This window comes from Triticum urartu, chromosome 6 (assembly GCF_003073215.2).
Source record: "Triticum urartu cultivar G1812 chromosome 6, Tu2.1, whole genome shotgun sequence".
Taxonomy (NCBI): domain Eukaryota; kingdom Viridiplantae; phylum Streptophyta; class Magnoliopsida; order Poales; family Poaceae; genus Triticum; species Triticum urartu.
In genome coordinates, this window is record NC_053027.1 from 121017602 (window position 1) to 121037673 (window position 20072).

Below are 20072 nucleotides of genomic sequence, written 5' to 3' on the forward strand. Positions count from 1 at the left end.
TATCCCAGCAATAAACAATGTTCCAACAAGGAACGATCTCCAATCTGCACCTGCAACTAGCAACACTATAAGAGGGGCTGAGCAAAGCGGTAACATAGCCAATCAATGGTTTGCTAGGACATGGTGGGTTAGAGGTTTGACATGGAAATTTGGGAGGCATAATAAGCAAGTGGTAGGCATCGTAGCATAGGCATAGCAAAAGAGCGAGCATCTAGCAAGCAAAGATAGAAGTGATTTCGAGGGTATGATCATCTTGCCTACAAAGTTGTCAGAGTTGACTGGATCCTCGAAAGCAAACTCAACGGGCTCCTCATTAGCGAACTTGTCTCCCGGATCTACCTAAACAAGACAAACAAGCAAAAGGAACACAATCAACCACGTGCAAATGCTCGAACAATCATGATGCAAACATGGTATGCTATGCGGGATGCGATATGTGATGCATATGCAAGATTTGACAATGAATGATTGGACCTGGCCTCAACTTGGAAATCCAAGTGTGCCACTGGAAAGGTGAGGTGATTTCGGTTGAAATCGATATAAACAACACCGGAATCGGAGGCACGGTTTGGAAATGGCAAGCAAAAACAAATATTACACCGGTCTGCGATAAACAGCTAGTAGCCATCTAAATGCATCAAGATAATTATGCTACAGCACTCAAACAAGACAACAAAATACATGGCAGGGATAGATTCATGATGCTTGACAAAAGATGAACACTAAGCTACGGCCAATTCATCCAATAACAGGTTCACACAAGCATGGCCAAAATGCAAACGGTAAACAGATTTCAGACTTCGTGAAATTAACACAAGCCTGGAATTTCAGATCAGGTAGCACACTTTGGAGCAAGAAAACAATATGCTACAGGAACTTAACATGGCAAAGCAAGGCATGACATAGATCTACTCAAAGAGCTTAACACAAGTCCCTTAGTGACCTTGAGCCAAAAGGGATCAGAAAATACAATTGCAAGCATGTGAACAAGGCAAAAACATAATCAGATTACAGACTTAGTGAAAAACTGGAGCATGCAAATCTGTTAACGAGTAGGCATGTTTACGAGCTTGATGCACTCACTACAGAGCAAGGAATGACAATCTAAGTATACCCCCCATCAAGAATACATGTTGTATAAGCTATACATGGCAAGAAAAACAACATAGCATGCACGGATCAACAACAACATCGTGAGCAAAATCGCTAACAAGTAGACAATCTGCCAGGATTCACGAAATAGCAAAAGTAGAGCTCGATTGAATCAAGCTAGGTTGCTCCATAATTGCAAACAAAGACATGGATGGATAGCGCACCACAAGATTAACAAATCATCCTTACTTATCATCCTCAAAAGAGGCACGGATCACTAGGAAACAACATGGACATATGGCATATTGATAAAAATAGATCAAGGACTTGGTGAAATTCTAAGTCCCTGAAATCAGCATTAACGAATGCACTACTTTGCAAGCTTGTGCTAGTCACCAGACATATCACAAAAATACATGGATAGCACATCTAGAAAGATGGCATGGCATATAAGAAAACACATGTAGAGCTCAGGAGCATATCATGCACACATTAATCATGGCAAAAATGACAAATAGCTATTTGGTGCAGCAGATCTGACAATTAACTCAAATAGCTCTCTTCCAACAGCATTTCAGGCATTAAGACTAGCTCAAATGAAAATGATGCAATGAGATGAAATGATGTTCTCTCTGAGTCGAACATTTTGATATGCTACATGCCTAAAAAGGATCTATGGATGCAAAGTTACGATACGATGAACATGTCATTAAAATACTGCAGAAAAAATGACTTAGAAATATCCCGGGGTCAACCTAGGGTTTGACCCGATCCAGATCTCTCGCACGGAAGTCGACGATCGTCGGCCGGAGCTTGCCGAGGTTCGTCGGAGAGGAGGTTGGGGCCGGAGCTCGCCGGAGTTGGACCTCGGGCCGCGGGGAGGCGCCGACGACGAGGTGTTGGGGCGGCGCCGTGGTGCGGCGGGGTCGGCGGCGGCCGGCGTGGTGCGGCACGGTGGCGGAGGTGGCCGGCGACGACCGGGGTCGGGGTAGAGGCGGCGAGGCGCGGGCTAGGCCGACCGGACGAGGGATGGCGGCGGCGGGCGCGCGCGGGCCGGGAGGGCCCGCCTTGGGCTCTTCGGGCCGGCGATGTGGGGCAGCGCGCGGGTGAATCAGGAACTGACACTTGGCGGCGGCGCGGAGAAGTTGGACATGTCCGGCCTGGTTCGGACGCGTCCGGCGGCGCGGGGAAGATGGATCTAGGGTTTAGGGGGAGAAGAACCGTGAATTTCGGGGGGAGACCTATTTATAGGCATAGGAGGAGCTAGGAGAGTCCAAATGAGGTGCGGTTTTCGGCCACGCGATCGTGATCGAACGCTCTAGATGATGGAGAGGGTTTTGGTGGGTTTTTGGCCAAATTGGAGGGGTGTTAGGCTGCAACACACACAAGGCCTTCTCGGTTCCTCGGTTAACCGATGGAGTATCAAACGAAGTCCAAATGGTACGAAACTTGACAGGCGGTCTACCGGTAGTAAACCAAGGCTGCTTGGCAAATCTTGGTCCAATCCGGAAATGTTTAATCCCCACACACAAAAGGAAGGTAGAAAGGACCATCGAAGGAGATAGGAGCACCGGAATGCAAAACGGACAACGGGAAAAATGCTCGGATGCATGAGACGAACACGTATGCAAATGCAATGCACATGATGACATGATATGAGATGCATGACAACGACAACAACACACGGAGACAAAAACCCGAACCCGAGAAAATAAAATAACTTAGTGCCGGAAATGGCAAGAGTTGGAGTACATATTAGGTAAGTTACATCCGGGGTGTTACAACACTCCGCCACTACGAAAGGATCTCGTCCCGAGATCTAGGACTGGAAGAACACCGGGTAGTTAGAACGGAGGTGATCCTCGCGTTCCCAGGTAGCTTCACGGTCGGAATGGTGTGACCACTTGACTTTGAGGAATTTGATTGACTTATTGCGAGTCTTGCGTTCAGTCTCTTCAAGAATAGCAACGGGGTGCTCACGATAAGAGAGATCTTCTTGGAGATCAATGTATTCGAAGTTGACGGTGCGGTCAGGAGTCTTAAAGCACTTGCGGAGCTGAGAGACATGGAACACGTCGTGCACATTTGCAAAGTTTGAAGGAAGCTCGATTTGATAGGCGAGATCGCCTCTCTTGCTGACGATTTTGAAAGGGCCCACGTATCTAGGGGCAAGCTTCCTTTTGATACCGAAGCGACGAGTACCTTTCATTGGAGAGACGTGGAGGTAAACATGGTCTTCGATCTCGAAGGCCAAATCACGGTGCTTACTATCATAGTAGCTCTTCTGGCGCGATTGCGCTGCTTTGAGGTTATCACGAATGACCTTGCACATTTCCTTTGCCTCTGTGATCAAGTCATTTCCAAGAAGTTGACGTTCACCGGTTTCAGACCAGTTGAGAGGAGTACGGCACTTCCTGCCATACAGAATTTCGAATGGGGCCTTGCCCGAACTTGCTTGAAAACTGTTGTTGTAGGAGAATTCGGCATATGGAAGACAATCTTCCCACTTCATACCGAAGGAGATAACGCAAGCCCTGAGCATATCTTCAAGAATCTGATTGACACGCTCGACTTGACCGCTAGTTTGAGGATGGAAAGCTGTGCTGAAGCGGATGTTGGTGCCCATGGCCTTCTGAAAAGACTCCCAAAACTTGAGGTAAAGATGCTGCCACGGTCTGAAGAGATCACCTGTGGAATGCCTTGCAGCGAGACAATTTGAGAGGTATACAGCTCCGCCAATTGAGCTGCAGTGATAGACTCTTTAATAGGCAGAAAGTGAGCCACTTTAGTGAGTTTGTCGATGACAACGAATATAGCATCATTGCCACGCTTGGACTTTGGAAACCCAGTCACGAAGTCCATCTCAATGTGGTCAAACTTCCATTCTGGAATGGCAAGAGGTTGGAGGAGACCAGCTGGCCTTTGGTGTTCTACCTTCACTCTTCTGCAGACATCACACTCATTCACGAACTTAGCAATCTCTTGGTTCATTCGAGTCCACCAATAAGCCTGCTTGAGGTCCTGATACATCTTCGTACTCCCAGGGTGGATGGAGAGGAGTGAATTGTGAGCCTCATTCATGATAACTTTACTAAGTTCACCTTTGGGCACAACAATACGATCCTCGAAGAAGAGAGTATCCTTGTCATCAATGCGATAGCACTTGTACTTGGGTTGACTCTTGGCAATCCCAATCTTCACCTTCTTCACCATAGCATCAAGAAGTTGAGCCTCACGAATCTGATCTTCCAAGGTAGGAGAGACTTGAAGGTTGGCGAGGAAACCTTGAGGAACAACTTGCAGATTGAGTTTGCGGAAAGCTTCACAAAGCTCGGGTTGGTAAGGCTTGAGAATCAGACTGTTGCAGTAAGCCTTCCTGCTCAATGCGTCAGCAATCACATTGGCCTTGCCTGGAGTATACTTGAAACTCGGATTATACTCTTGAGTCATTTCGACCCAACGAGTCTGCCTGAGGTTGAGATTAGGCTGAGTGAAGATGTACTTGAGACTCTTGTGGTCAGTGAAGATGTCCACTTTTCTTCCCAATAAGAGATGTCTCCAAGTCAAAAGAGCATGCACAACTGCTGCCAACTCGAGGTCATGAGTGGGGTAGTTCTTCTCGTTGGGCTTCAACTGGCGAGAGGTATAAGCCACAACTTTCTTCTCTTGCATCAACACTGCACCAAGACCTTGGAGAGAGGCATCACAGAATACCTCGAACGGTTTGGATTCATCAGGAGCAGTCAGAACTGGAGTAGTGACCAATTTCTCTTTCAAAGTGTTGAAAGCGATGTCACATTCCGGAGACCAAATGTACTTGACGTGCTTCTAGAGAAGGTTTGAAAGGGGCTTCGCGATCTTTGAAAAGTTTTCAACGAACCTTCGATAGTAGCTTGCTAGACCAAGGAAGCTATGGAGTTGCTTCACGTTCTGAGGTGGTTCCTAATTCATAATTGCAGACACCTTCTCAGGATTTACCGCAATGCCCTTGGTAGAGATGATATGCCCAAGATTTAGAACCTCATCGAGCCAAAACTCGCACTTTGAGAACTTGGCGTAGAACTGATGTTCCCTGAGCTTATCGAGCACCAAACACAAGTGCTTGGCATGATCTTCCTTGTTCTTCGAAAATACTAGAATGTCGTCGAGATAGACCAAGACAAAGTCATTTGTGTAGGCATTGAAGATGAAGTTCATCATGCGAGAGAAAGTCGGAGGAGCGTTGACGAGGCCAAAAGACATGACTGTGTATTCATATAAACCATAGCTTGTTCTGAAAGCCGTCTTGGGAATATCTTGCTCACGGATTCGAATCTGGTGATAGCCCATACGGAGATCAAGCTTGGAGAATACTTGAGCACCTTTGAGTTGTTCGAACAGCTCGTTGATGTTGGGAAGTGGGTACTTGTTCTTGATAGTCTTCTTGTTCAATGGACGGTAGTCAACACAAAGTCGGTCCGTTCCATCCTTCTTCTTCACAAAAAGTACTCCACAACCCCATGGAGAAGAACTAGGTCGGATGAGACCCATGCATTCTTGAATATCGATTTGCTTCTTCAGCTCCTTCAAGTCTTCAGGTCCGAGCTTGTAAGGACGTTTGCAAACAGGTTCCGTGCCAGGCTCAAGATCGATGACGAATTCAACTGGCCGGTGCGGAGGCATTCCTGGAAGCTCTTCTGGAAAGACGTCTTGATATTCGCAAACGACTGGAATTTGCAAGATGGCATCCAGTTCACCCTTCTCATTGAGAGAAAACAGGCGGATGGTATTATCCCGAGCGGCAAAGACAATTACATCCTCAGACGAATGAGTCAATTGAATCTGCCTGGCTGCACAATCAAGCTGAGCCTCGTGCTTAGAAAGCCAGTCCATTCCAAGAATAAGATCAATATCCGAGTTACCAAGGACCATTGGAGAAGCCAGAAACTTAAAATCACCCATCATGATAGAAATATCCGGAATCTCGTGGTTAGCGAGCAAACATTTACCCGGTGAGACAACTGCTAACGGTTTATGCAAAACTTGAGAAGACAACTCATGCTTAGATGCAAAAGGTCTCGAGATGAAACAATGCGATGCACCAGTGTCAAAAAGTACTTTTGCAAGAACATCGTTAACATGAAGGTTACCCATGATGACATCTGACGAGTCCTCTGCCTGAGCTGCATTCATCAAGTTGACCTTGGCGTGCTTGGGGTTATGCTTGACCACAGCTGTACTTGCCGATCTCACAGGAGGAGGAGGAGGGAGACGCCTCTAATTGAAGCATTTGTTGGCATAGTGACCCTTCTGTTGGCACTTGTTGCACGTGACCTCTGAGAGCGGACGGTGAAACAGAGCACTCGATCTTGGAGCTTGAGACAAAGTCTTGTTCTGAAAGCCAGGGTTGGGTGGGTGGGAAGATCCACTGCCACCTTTGCTCTTCTATTGAAAAGGCTGACGGAGCGGAGGAGGAGGAAGCCAATACTTCTGCTGCTTGGCCACTTGAGTAGAGGAAGAAGGAGTAGCATCTCTGACTCGCTTCTTGGAAGCATCACACTTCAGTTGAGCAGCCTCTTGCTTCAATGCCATGTTGTAAAACTCATCGTACCTCCTGGGCTCAAAGAGGACAAGAGCTAGCTGGATTTCTTCTCTGAGACCACCCCTGAACTGGTATATCATGCTCTTCTCGTCAGGGACGTCCTGCTTAGCAAAGCGGGCGAGCTTCTGAAGCATCTTGTTATAGTCATAGACAGACATAGAGCCTTGCTTCAGGTTGCGGAATTCCTCACGCTTGCTTTCAACCATGCTCTGAGGAATATGATGAGCTTTGAAGTCTTGACGGAATTCATCCCAGGTAATCTCATGGCCTCCTCTGGAATCTTTGTACTGCTAAAACCATTCTACAGCTTGGTCTTTGAGTTGGAAGGAAGCGAACTTGACAAAGTCCTCAGGCCTGACGTTACTGCACTCGAAATGCTTGCACAAGTCCACGAGCCAATCATCAGCGTCAGTTGCCTCAACACAATTGCTGAAAGTCTTTGGCTGGTTAGCAAGGAACTGGTTGAGTGTAGCAAAGCGATTCTGATTGTTGCCTTGGTTGCCTTGGTTCACTTGATTGCGCTCTTGAAGAATTTGCATGATCAACTGCATGTTTGCATTGGTAGCGGCCATCATAGCTTTCCATGCCTCCGGAGGTGGAGGTGGTGGTGGCGGATCAGGATTCGGAGTCGTGCGCGTTGGAGGAGCCATCCTGAAGAGGTTGACATCCATTAGCACACTGATAGACACAAATTGAAGCTGAATCCAACGGGTAGAAATTGCAACATATAGTCTTCACATCCGACAAAATGAACGAATGCATTCCAATTGAAATGGTCACATATCCATAAATTGAGAAGCCACTTAGAATTTAGGTAGAGGAATAAATCAACAAGGTACGGAACAAGAACGAATACTCGGTAAGGATCACCCAATCTCAAACCAAATATCCGTGGAAGAAGAACTAGAGCTACAAGAATTCCCACCTATGAAACTCCCGAACCTTTCCGGTTATGCAATCAGGTGTTGGGGATACAGGGGAATCATAATATCTCACCCAAATCTAGCAAATCCTACATCCAGCTGTATCCATCCTTCAACACATAACCGAGAAAACTTCGGAAATCGTCTACCTCAACCTTCGAAAAGCATCCGTTATACAAGTTATGGCAATACTCCCGAACTCCCGCCCCAGTACTGGGTGGCGTCGAGGTTATCTCACCAACAACTGCATAAAAGAGATTTTCGATGTCGGCAAACTAAACTCAGGTAATCCAGAACTGCAACGATAAAATTGTGACGACAACACCTCGGAGCTCAACTCCCCGGGACACTGCCACAACCCCTAAATGACAGGAGGCACCAAGAACAATGTTCTCGTCATAAATCGATCGGAACGATTCCAAGATCACCGCGTGATCCTAAAATTTTATTTAGTGAAATTTGAGAAGAGAAGAGTCAAAACTCTACATCAGGATGCCTTACCAGAGCGATGAAGGGACTGGGGAGTAAAAAGAATTCCTAAACTCTCTGATATATAATTCCTAAATGACTCAAAACATTTTTCTAGACTCAACTCGTCCGCTAATTCAATCAAGCAATGAGGCTCCTAAGGTCGGGCAAGGCTCTGATTACCAACTTGTAACGCCTTCGATGCGGCTATAGCTCCTACGTGTCGAAGCACGACTTAGAGGCATAACCGCATTGAAAGCAATGTCGCAAGTAAGGTAATCTTCACAACAACCCATGTAAATAGATAATAAGGGGAAAGGTACATAGTTGGCTTACACTCGCCACGTCACACAAAGTACATAAATAGCATTACAATCATGCAATACGTACGGTACCAAAATAAAAGATCAACCCCAACATGCGACATGGTCCCGATCGTCCCAACTGGCACCACCACTGATCATCAGGGAAAGACACATAGTAACGGCGTGAGTCTTCGTTGAACTCCCACTTGAGCTCAAGCGCATCATCTGGAACAGAGTCATCGGGCCCTGCATCTGGTTTGGAAGTAATCTGTGAGCCACGGGGACTCAGCAATCTCGCACCCTCGCGATCAAGACTATTTAAGCTTATAGGAAAGGCAAGGTAATATGTGGAGCTGCAGCAAGCGACTAGCATATATGGTGGCTAACCTGTTCGCAAAAGAGAGCGAGAAGAGAAGGCAAAGCACGAACGAAGAACTAGAGAACAACCTACGACAAACATTACTCCAACACCGTGTTCACTTCCCGGACTCCGCCGAGAAGAGACCATCACGGTAACACACGCGATTGATTCATTTTAATTAAGTTAAGGTTCAAGTTATCTACAACCGGACATTAACAAATTCCCATCTGCCCATAACCACGGGCACGACTTTCGAAAGTTCAAATCCCTGCAGGGGAGTCCCAACTTAGGCCATGACAAGCTCTCACGGTCAACGAAGGATATACCTTCTCCCGAGACATTCCGATCAGAATCGGTATCCCGGTTCTATAAGACAACTTCGACAAGTCAAAACAAATCCAGCAACACCGCCCGAATGTGCCGACAAATCCCGATAGGAGTTGCACATATCTTGTTCTCAGGGCACACTCATATTGTCCAAACTTCCGGTAGGCTAGCCCAGAGTTGCCCCTGGTGGCCACCGGCGGCTGACAAGGTGGACCAACACTCAGAGGAGCACTGGCCCGGGGGGTTTAAATAAGATGACCCTCGGGCTCCGGAAACCCAAGGGAAAAAGAGGCTAGGTGGCAAATGGTAAAACCAAGGTTGCGCATTGCTGGAAGAGTTTTATTCAAGGCGATTTGTCAAGGGGTTCCCATTATTACCCAACCACGTAAGGAACGCAAAATCTGGGAACATAATACCGATATGACGGAAACTAGGGCGGCAAGAGTGGAACAAAACACTAGGCAAACGGCCGAGCCTTCCACCCTATACCAAGTATATAGATGCATTAAGATAACAAGGTAATATAATGATATCCCAACAATAAACAATGTTCCAACAAGGAACGATCTCCAATCTTCACCTGCAACTAGCAACGCTATAAGAGGGGCTGAGCAAAGCGGTAACATAGCCAATCAACGGTTTGCTAGTACATAGATCTAATCAAAGAGCTTAACACAAGTCCCTTAGTGACCTTGAGCCAAAAGGGATCAGAAAATACAATTGTAAGCATGTGAACATGGCAAAAACATAATTAGATTACAGACTTAGTGAAAAACTGGAGCATGCATATCTGTTAACGAGTAGGCATGTTTACGAGCTCGATGCACTCACTACAGAGCAAGGCATGACAATCTAAGTATACCCCCATTAAGAATACATGTTGTATAAGCTATACATGGCAAGAACAACAACATAGCATGCACGGATCAACAACAACATCCTCGGCAAAATCGCTAACAAGTAGACAATCTTCCAGGATTCACGAAATAGCAAAAGTAGATCTCGATTGACTCAAGCTAGGGTGCTCCATAATTGCAAACAAAGACATAGATGGATAGAGCACCACAAGATTAATAAATCATCCTTACTTATCATCCTCAAAAGAGGCACGGATCACTAGGAAACAACATGGACATATGGCATATTGATAAAAATAGATCAAGGACTTAGTGAAATTCTAATTCCCTGAAATCAGCATTAACGAATGCACTACTTTGCAAGCTTGTGCTAGTCACCACACATATCGCAAAAAATACATGGATAGCACCTCTGGAAAGATGGCATGGCATATAACGAAACACATGTAGAGCTCAGGATTATATCATGCACACATTAATCATGGCAAAAATGACAAATAGCAATTTGGTGCAGCAGATCTGACAATTAACTCAAATAGCTCTCTTCCAACAGCATTTCGGGCATCAAGATGAGCTCAAATGAAAATGATGCAATGAGACGAAATGATGTGCTCTCTGAGGCGAACATTTTGATATGCTACAGGCCCAAAACGGATCTACGGATGCAAAGTTACGATGCGATGAACATGGCACACAAATACTGCAGAAAAAATGACTTAGAAAATATCCCGGGGTTAACCTAGGGTTTGACCCGATCCAGATCTCGCGCACGGAAGCCGAGGATCGCCGGCCGGAGCTTGCAGGGGTTCGTCGGAGAGGAGTTTGGGGACGGAGCTCGCCGGAGTTGGGCCTCGGGCCACGGGGAGGCGCCGGCGACGAGGTGTTGGGGCGGCGCCGTGGTGCGGCGGGGTCGGCGGCGACCGCCGCGGCACGGGCGCGCGGTGGCCGGCGCGGTGCGGCGCGGTGGCGGAGGTGGCCGGCGATGGCCGGGGTCGGGGAAGAGAGGCGGCGGGGCGCGGGCTAGGCCGACCGGACGAGGGATGGCGGCGGCGGGCGCGTGCGGGCCGGGAGGGCCCGCCCTGGGCTCTCTGGGCCGGCGATGTGGGGCGGCGCGCGGGCAAATCAGGAACTGACACGTGGCGGCGGCGCGGAGAAGTTGGACATGTCCGGCCTGGTTCGGACGCGTCCGGCGGCGCGGGGAAGATGGATCTAGGGTTTAGGGGGAGAAGAACCATGAATTTCGGGGGAGACCTATTTATAGGCATAGGAGGAGCTAGGAGAGTCCAAATGAGGTGCGGTTTTCGGCCACGCGATCGTGATCGAACGCTCTAGATGATGGAGAGGGTTTTTGTGGGTTTTTGGCCAAATTGGAGGGGTGTTAGGCTGCAACACACACAAGGCCTTCTCGGTTCCTCGGTTAACCGTTGGAGTATCAAACGAAGTCCAAATGGTACGAAACTTGACAGGCGGTCTACCGGTAGTAAACTAAGGCCCCTTGGCAAGTCTCGGTCCAATCCGGAAATGTTTAATCCCCACACACGAAAGGAAGGTAGAAAGGACCACCAGAGGAGATAGGAGCGCCGGAATGCAAAACGGACAACGGGAAAATGCTCGGATGCATGAGACAAACACGTATGCAAATGCAATGCACATGATGACATGATATGAGATGCATGACAACGACAACAACACACGGAGACAAAAACCCGAACCCGAGAAAATAAAATAACTTAGTGCTGGAAACGGCAAGAGTTGGAGTACATATTAGGTAAGTTACATCCGGGGTGTTACACCCTGCCTGCTGTTACCATCCTCCTTAGATGCACAGTTCGAGACCCCCTACCCGAGATCCGCCGGTTTTGACACCGACAACGGCGAACTCTTTGTCACCTCCATAACGAAGAAACATATACTTATTTCACTAAGGATAATTTTGACTGTCCAGAGATCCACTCCTGGATCACTATCGTACCCTCTTGCCAAACTCATGGTGAGGTACACAATAGGTCTGGTACACAGCATAGCATACTTTATAGAACCTATGTCTGAGGCAGAGGGAATGACTTTCATTCTCTTTCTATTTTCTACTGTGGTCGAGTTTTGAGTCTTACTCAACTTCACACCTTGTAACACAGGAAAGAACTCCTTCTTTGACTGTTCCATTTTGAACTACTTCAAAATCTTGTCAAGGTATGTACTCATTGAAAAATCTTTATCAAGCGTCTTCATCTATCTATATAGATTTTGATGACCAATATGTAAACAGCGTCACCGAGGTCTTTCTTTGAAAAACTCCTTTCAAGCACTCCTTTATGCTTTCCAGAAAATTCTACATCATTTCCGATAAACAATATGTCATTCACATATACTTACCAGAAAGGCTGTAGTGCTCCCACTCACTTTCTTGTAAATACATGCTTCACCGCAAGTCTTGTATAAAACTATATGCTTTGATCAACTTATCAAAGTGTATATTCCAACTCTGAGAAGCTTACACCAGTCGATAGATGGATTACTAGAGCTTGCACATTTTGTTAGCACCTTTAGGATTGACAAAACCTTCTGGTTGCATCATATACATCTCTTCTTTAAGAAATCCATTAAGGAATGTAGTTTTGATATCCATTTGCCAGATTTCATAAAATGTGGCAATTTGCTAACATGATTCGGACAAACTTAAGCAACGCTACGAATGAGAAAATCTCATCGTAGTCAACACCTTGAACTTGTCAAAAACTGTTTTTTGACAATTCGAGCTTTGTGGATAGTAACACTACTATCAGCGTCCGTTTTCCTCTTGAAGATCCATTTATTCTCTATGGTTTGGCGATCATTGGGCAAGTCCACCAAAGTCCATACTTTGTTCTCATACATGGATCCCACCTCAGATTTCATGGCCTTAAGCCATTTTGCGGAATCTGGGCTCATCATCACTTCCTCATAGTTCGTAAGTTCATCTTGGTCTAGTAACATGACTTCCAGTACAGGATTACCATACCACTCTGGTGCGGATCGTGCTCTGGTTGACCTACGAAGTTCTGTAGTAACTTGATCCGAAGTTTCATGATCATCATCATTAACTTCCTCTCTAGTTGGTGTAGGCATCACAGGAATAGATTTATCTGATGAACTACTTTCCAATTCGAGAGAAGGTATTGTTACCTCATCAAATAATACTTCCCTCCCACTCACTTCTTTCGAGAGAAACTCATTCTCTAGAAAGGATCCATTCTTAGCAACAAAAATCTTGCCTTCGGATCTGTGATAGAAGGTGTACCCAACAATTTCTTTTGGGTATCCTATGAAGACGCACTTCTCCGATTTGGGTTTGAGCTTATCAGGTTGAAACTTTTTCACATAAGCATCACAACCCCAAACTTTAAGAAATAACAGCTTAGGTTTCTTACTAATTAAACCATAGTTCATACGGTGTCGTCTCAACGGATTTTAGACGGTGCCCTATTTAACGTGAATGTAGATGTCTCTAATGCATAACCCCAAAACGATAGTGGTAATTCGGTAAGAGACATCATAGATTGCACCATATCTAATAAAGTACGGTTATGACGTTCGGACACACCATTACATTGTGGTGTTCCAGGTGGTGTGAGTTGCGAAACTATTCCACATTGTTTCTGTAACATCCCAAATTTCCAATTTGGAATGTTATACATAGGTCATTCATGCATATCATATTTTATTGCCGTTCGTTTCGCGATCCTGGAAATTCTAAGCAACTCAAGGACCCACGGAGAGAGTTGGGGATTTCACGTTTCTCATATTTGAAAATTTATCAAATATCGAAACAAGGATCACTTTGGTTTTAATTGTTTTTCTCTCCGAAACTATTTCATATTAAAATATATGAGAGGAGAAATATGACTTCTCCAAAATAAAAGTAATATTGGAGGAAAAATATTAAAATCAAATAAACAATTTTATTTGGATTTTTGCTATTTTATTTGAATTAGAAAATATGCATTTTCCAAAAATTGCATTTTAGGCCAAATTATGTTCACTTTGTTCTAAATATTCTATTTAGACGGTGAAAATTTGTTTTGGTATTTTTAGATTTTTATTTTATTTTCTAGGATTTTATTTTGGCAAAATCATTTTTTTTAAAGTTGCTTCGTACCGACTCGGCCGAAATCCCAGCCGGCCCACGCGCTGCGTCACCCCGACCCTGAGTGGGGGTCCGCCGCCCGTACGTGATACTGTTGGGGAACGTAGCATAAATTCAAAATTTTCCTACATGTCACCAAGATCTATCTATGGAGTCATCTAGCAACGAGGGAGGAGTGGATCTACATACCCTTGTAGATCGCACGCGGAAGCGTTCAAGAGAACGGGGTTGATGGACTCGTACTCGTCGTGATCCAAATCACCGATGATCCTAGCGCCGAACGGACGGCACCTCCGCGTTCAACACACATATGGAGAAGCGACATCTCCTCCTTCTTGATCCAGCAAGGGGGAAGGAGAGGTTGATGGAGATCCAGCAGCACGACGGCGTGGTGGTGGAAGTAGCGGGATTCCAACAGGGCTTCGCCAAGCGCTGCGGGAGGAGGGAGATGTGTCATGGGAGGGAGAGGGAGGCGCCAGGGCTTAGGTGCGGCTGCCCTCCCTTCCCCCCACTATATATAGGGCCAAGGGAGAGGGGGGGGGGCGCAGCCTTGGCCCTTCCTCCAAGGAAGGGTGCGGCCAGGGAGGAGTCCATCCTCCCCAAGGCACCTAGGAGGTGCCTTCCCCCTTTAGGACTCTTTCTTTCCCTTATCTCTTGGCGCATGGGCCTCTTGGGGCTGGTGCCCTTGGCCCATATAGGCCAAGGCACACACCCCTACAGCCCATGTCGCCCCCCGGGGCAGGTGGACCCCCTTGGTGGACCCCCGGACCCCTTTCGGCACTCCCGGTACAATACCGATAATGCGCGAAACTTTTCCGGTGACCAAAACAAGACTTCCCATATATAAATCTTTACCTCCGGACCATTCCAGAACTCCTCGTGACGTCCGGGATCTCATCCGGGACTCCGAACAACTTTCGGGTTACCGCATACTAATATGTCTATAACCCTAGCGTCACCGAACCTTAAGTGTGTAGACCCTACGGGTTCGGGAGACATGCAGACATGACCGAGATGACTCTCCGGTCAATAACCAACAGCGGGATCTGGATACCCATGTTGGCTCCCACATGTTCCACGATGATCTCATCGGATGAACCACGATGTCAAGGACTTAATCAATCCCGTATACAATTCCCTTTGTCTAGCGGTACGATACTTGCCCGAGATTCGATCGTCGGTATCCCGATACCTTGTTCAATCTCGTTACCGGCAAGTCTCTTTACTCGTTTCGTAACACATCATCCCGTGATAAACTCCTTGATCACATTGTGCACATTATGATGATGTCCTACCGAGTGGGCCCAGAGATACCTCTCCGTTTACACGGAGTGACAAATCCCAGTCTCGATTCGTGCCAACCCAATAGACACTTTCGGAGATACCTGTAGTGTACCTTTATAGCCACCTAGTTACGTTGTGACGTTTGGCACACCCAAAGTATTCCTACGGTATCCGGGAGTTGCACAATCTCATGGTCTAAGGAAATGATACTTGACATTAGAAAAGCTTTAGCATACGAACTACATGATCTTGTGCTAGGCTTAGGATTGGGTCTTTGTCCATCACATCATTCTCCTAATGATGTGATCCCGTTATCAATGACATCCAATGTCCATGGTCAGGAAACCGTAACCATCTATTGATCAACGAGCTAGTCAACTAGAGGCTTACTAGGGACATGGTGTTGTCTATGTATCCACACATGTATCTGAGTTTCCTATCAATACAATTCTAGCATGGATAATAAACGATTATCATGAACAAGGAAATATAATAATAACCAATTTATTATTGCCTCTAGGGCATATTTCCAACAGTCTCCCACTTGCACTAGAGTCAATAATCTAGTTCACATCGATATGTGATTAACACTCAAGGTCACATCCCCATGTGACTAACATCCAAAGAGTTTACTAGAGTCAATAATCTAGTTCACATCGATATGTGATTAACACTCAAGGTCACATCCCCATGTGACTAACACCCAAAGAGTTTACTAGAGTCAATAATCTAGTTCACATTACCATGTGATTAACACTCGATGAGTTCTGGGTTTGAACATGTTATGCTTGTGAGAGATGTTATAGTCAACGGGTCTGAATCTTTCAGTTCCGTATGTACTTCGCAAATTTCTTATGTCATCTTGTAGATGCAACTACTATGCTACATTTGGAGCTATTCCAAATAACTGTTCTACTATACAAATCCAGTTTACTACTCAGAATAATCTGGATTAGTGTCAAAGTTTGCATCGGCGTAACCCTTTACGACGAACTCTTTTACCACCTCCATAATCGAGAAAATTCCTTAGTCCACTAGTTACTAAGGATAACTTTGACCGCTGTCCTGTGATCCATTCTTAGATCACTCTTGTACCCCTTGACTGACTCATGGCAAGGCACATTTCAGGTGCGGTACACAGCATAGCATACTGTAGAGCCTATGTCTTAAGCATAGGGGACGACCTTCGTCCTTTCTCTCTATTCTGCCGTGGTCGAGCTTTAAGTCTTAACTTCATACCTTACAACTCCTTCGACTGATCCATCTTGAACACCTTCAAGATCATGTCAAGGTATGTGCTCATTTGAAAGCACCATTAAGCGTTTTGATCTATCCTTATAGATCTTGATGCTCAATGTTCAAGTAGCTTAATCCAGGCTTTCCATTGAAAAACACTTTCCAAATAACCCTATATGCTTTCCAGAAATTCTACGTCATTTCTGATCCATAATATGTCAACAACATATACTCATCAGAAATTCTATAGTGCTCCCACTCACTTCTTTGGAAATACAAGTTTCTCATAAACTTTGTATACACCCAAAATCTTTGATCATCTCATCAAAGCATACATTCCAACTCCGAGATTCTTACTCCAGTCCTTAGAAGGATTGCTGGAGCTTTGCATACTTATTAGCATCTTTCAGGATTAACAAAACCTTCCGGTTGTATCACATACAACCTTTCCTCAAAAATCGTCGAGGAAACAATGGTTTTTGGCATCCTATCTGCAAGATTTCACAAATAATGCAGTAATTGCTAATATAATTCCAACAGACTCTTAGCATCGCTACGAGTGAGAAAGTCTCATCGCAGTCAACTCCTTGAACTTGTCGGAAAACATCTTAACGACAAGTCGAGCTTTCTTAATGGTGATACCTACCATCATTGTCCGTCTTCCTTTTAAAATCCATATGTACCTAACAGCCTTACGACCATCAAGTAGTTCTCCCAAAGTCTACACTTTGTTTTTCATATATGGATCCTCTCTCGGATTATATGGCCTTGAGCCATTTTGGAATCCAGGCCCACCATCGCTTCTCCATAGCTCGTAGGTTCATTGTTGTCTAGCAACATGACTTCCAAGACAGGATTACGTACCACTCTGAAGTAGTACGCATCCTTGTCATCCCACGAGGTTTGGTAGTGACTTGATCTGAAGTTTCATGATCACTATCATAAGCTTCCACTTCAATTGGTGTAGGTGCCACAGGAACAACTCCTGTGCCCTGCCACACACTAGTTGAAGAGACGGTTCAATAACCTCATCAAGTCTCCACCATCCTCCCACTCAATTCCTTCAAGAGAAACTTTTCCTCGAGAAAGGACCCGATTCTAGAAACAATCCCTTATTGCTTTCGGATCTGAGACAGGAGGTATACCCAACTGTTTTGGGTGTCCTATGAAGATGCATTTATCCGCTTTGGGTTCGAGCTTATCAGCCTGAAACTTTTTTCACATAAGCGTCGCAGCCCCAAACTTTTAAGAAATGACAACTTAGGTTTCTCTAAACCATAGTTCATGTGGTGTCATCTCATCGGAATTACGTGGTGCCCTATTTAATGTGAATGTGGTTGTCTTTAATGCCTAACCCATAAACTATCGTGGTAATTCGATAAGAGACATCATGGTATGCATCATATCCAATAGGGTGCAGTTATGATGTTCGGACACACCATCACACTACGGTGTTCCAGGCTGTATTAGTTGTGAAACAATTTCCACAATGTCTTAATTCTGTGCCAAACTCGTAATTCAGATATTCATCTCTATGATCATATCATAGATATTTTATCCTCTTGTCACGACAATCTTTCAACTTCACCCTGAAATTACTTGAACCTTTCAATAATTCAGACTCGTGATTCATCAAGTAAATATACTCAACATCTACTCAAATCATCTGTGAAGTAAGAACATAACGATATCCACTACATGCCTCAGCACTCATTGGATTGCACACATCAAAATGTATTACTTCCAACAAGTTTCTTTCTAGTTCCATTTTACCGAAAACGAGGCTTTCAGTCATCTTGCCCATGTGGTATGATTTGCATGTCTCAAGTGATTCAAAATCAAGTGAGTCCAAATGGTCCATTTGCATGGAGTTTCTTCATGCATATACACCAATAGACATGGTTCGCATGTCTCAAACCTTTCAAAACAAGTGAGCCCAAAGATCCATCAACATCGAGCTTCTTCATGCGTTTTATACCGATATGACTTACGTGGCAGTGCCACAAGTAGGTGGTACTATCATTACTATCTTTTGGCATGAACATGTGTATCACTACGATCGAGATTCAATAAACCATTCATTTCAGGTGTAAGACCATTGAAGGTATTATTCAAATAAACAGAGTAACCATTATTCTCTTTAAATGAATAACCGTATTGCGATAGACATAATCCAATCATGTCTATGCTCAACGCAAACACCAATCTCGATGGTAGAGGGAGCGTACGATATTTGATCAACCTTGGAAATACTTCCAACACATATCGTCATCTCACCTTTAGCTAGTCTCCGTTTATTCCGTAGCTTTTATTTCGAGTTACTAACACTTAGCAACCGAACCGGTATCTAATACCCTGGTGCTACTAGGAGTACTAGTAAAGTACACATTAATATAATACATCCAATATACTTCTATCGACCTTGCCAGCCTTCTTATCTACCAAGTATCTAGGGTAATTCTGCTCCAGTGGCTGTTCCCTTTATTACAGAAGCACTTAGTCTCGGGTTTGGGTTCAACCTTGGGTTTCTTCACTAGAGCAGCAGCTGATTTGCCGTTTCATGAAGCATCCCTTTTGCCCTTGCCCTTCTTGAAACTAGTGGTTTCACCAACCATCAACAATTGATGCTCTTTCTTGATCTCTACTTTTGTGGTGTCAAACATCGCGAATATCTCAAGGATCATCATATATGTCCCTGATATATTATAGTTCATCACGAATCTCAAGCAGCTTGGTGGTAATGACTTCGGAGAACCATCACTATTTCATCTGGAAGATCAACTCCCACTCGATTCAAGCGATTGTTGTACTCAGACAATCTGAGCACAAGTTCAACAATTGAGCTTTTCTCCCTTAGTTTGCAGGCTAAGAAAAACGTCGGAGGTCTTATACCTCTTGACATGGGCACCAGCCTGAAATCCCAATTTCAGCCCTCGAAACATCTCATATGTTTCGCGACGTTTCAAAACATCTTCGGTGCCTCAACTCTAAGCCCTTTAACTGAACTATCACGTAGTTATCAAAATGTGTATGTCAGATGTTCACAACATCCATAGACAACGTTCGAGGTTCAGCACACTGAGTGGTGCATTAAGGACATAAGCCTTCTATGAAGCAATGAGGACAAACCTCAGTTTACGGACCTAGTCCGCATAATTACTACTATCAACTTTCAACTAAATTTTCTCTAGGAACATATCTAAACAGTAGAACTGAAGCGCGAGCTACGACATAATTTGCGAAGACCTTTTGACTATGTTCAGGATAATTAAGTTCATCTTATGAACTCCCACTCAGATAGACATCCCTCTAGTCATCTAAGTGATTACATGATCCGAGTCAACTAGGCCGTGTCCGATCATCACGTGAGACGGACTAGTCATCATCGGTGAACATCTTCATGTTGATCGTATCTACCATACGACTCATGCTCGACCTTTCGGTCTCTTGTGTTCCGAGGCCATGTCTGTACATGCTAGGCTCGTCAAGTCAACCTAAGTGTTTCGCGTGTGTAA